This window comes from Myotis brandtii, unplaced genomic scaffold (genome assembly GCF_000412655.1).
Source record: "Myotis brandtii unplaced genomic scaffold, ASM41265v1 scaffold329, whole genome shotgun sequence".
In the NCBI taxonomy this organism is placed as follows: domain Eukaryota; kingdom Metazoa; phylum Chordata; class Mammalia; order Chiroptera; family Vespertilionidae; genus Myotis; species Myotis brandtii.
This window is the reverse complement of record NW_005362676.1, coordinates 1,438,829-1,439,975: the sequence shown is the minus strand read 5'-3', so window position 1 is coordinate 1,439,975 and position 1,147 is coordinate 1,438,829. Positions and strand designations below refer to the sequence as shown.

General features: G+C 50.4%; 1 protein-coding gene across 2 annotated transcripts in view; it reads left to right on the top strand.

Moving 5' to 3' along the window:
- Positions 1-1,147, top strand: part of LOC102243281 (basic proline-rich protein-like) — a 43,010-nt gene that overhangs the window by 38,491 nt on the left and 3,372 nt on the right. For both annotated transcript variants that reach the window (XR_313854.2, XR_313855.2), the window contains exon 10: positions 78-207. The gene's annotated coding sequence lies outside the window, so the exon portion shown is untranslated. The remainder of the gene's footprint in view (positions 1-77; positions 208-1,147) is intronic.

The window sequence follows — 1,147 nt, the reverse complement described above, 5'->3', positions numbered from 1 at the left end:
GGGCAGCGCAGGCGTGGGCAGGGAGGCCAGAGGGGGCCTTGCTTAACCTGCATCTCCTTCTGTCGGCTCTCTTTCAGCCTTAAAAACAGGACACACACACTTCCTCTTGTTCCTCTGGGTGGAGCATAATGAAATCTGGGAGCAGAAGAGGGGCCCCCCCGCCAGCGCCACGGCCCTGTCCACCGGCTTCCTTGCCGTCCCCTGAAGGTACACAGGACAGTCTGAACGTCTGTTCTGTCCTCTGCTGTTGGACCTCCCTGAGTGTGTGTGTGTGTGTGTGTGTGTGTGTGTGTGTGTGTGTGTGTTTAATCTATTCTGATATAATTATTTTTACTTTTTAAAAAAAAATATTTTTATTGATTTCAGAGAGGAAGGAAGAGGGAGAGAGAGAGAGAAACATCCATGATGAGAGAGAATCATGGATCGGCTGCCTCCTGCACGCCCCCCACTGGAGATCAAGCCCACAACCCGGGCATGTGCCCTTGACCAGAATCGAACCTGGGACCTTTCGGTTCGCAGGCCGACACTCTATCCATGGAGCCAAACCAGCTAGGGCATTTTTACTTTTTATAACCACAAAAGTAATATATGTCCATTGTAGAGGGTTTGGAAAATAGTGATTAATACAAAATTGTTTTTTCTTTTATCCTCACCTGAGGGTATTTTTTCCTTTGATCTTTAGAGAGAGTGGAAGGAAGGGAACAGGGGAGAGAGGGGGAGCGAGAGAAACATCGATGTGACAGAGACACATCGACTGGTTGTCTCCCGCACGTGCCCGGACAGGGACCAGGGATTGAACCTGCAACCGAGGTACATGCCCTTGACTGGGAATCTAACCTGTGACCCTTTGGTCCACGGGCCGACACTCTAACCACTGAGCCAAACAGGCCAGGGCTCCCTGAGTCTTGTTTTTATCTTACTCATAAAATGGGGACAGACAACAGCCCCTGCCATAATTCGGGAAAGTCAAATGAAATAGAATAACAAACACGTAACGGCAGTAAATCCCACGTGTGTGTGTTATGTGCATTCATATCCATTAAAACATATATACATACTCTGTGTCCCCTCCGCGTGGAGCCCGGGGTGCCCCTGCCCTTGGCTCAGGTTCTCCTGGCGAGGACAGCTGCCTGGGGCCGGCCTCTCT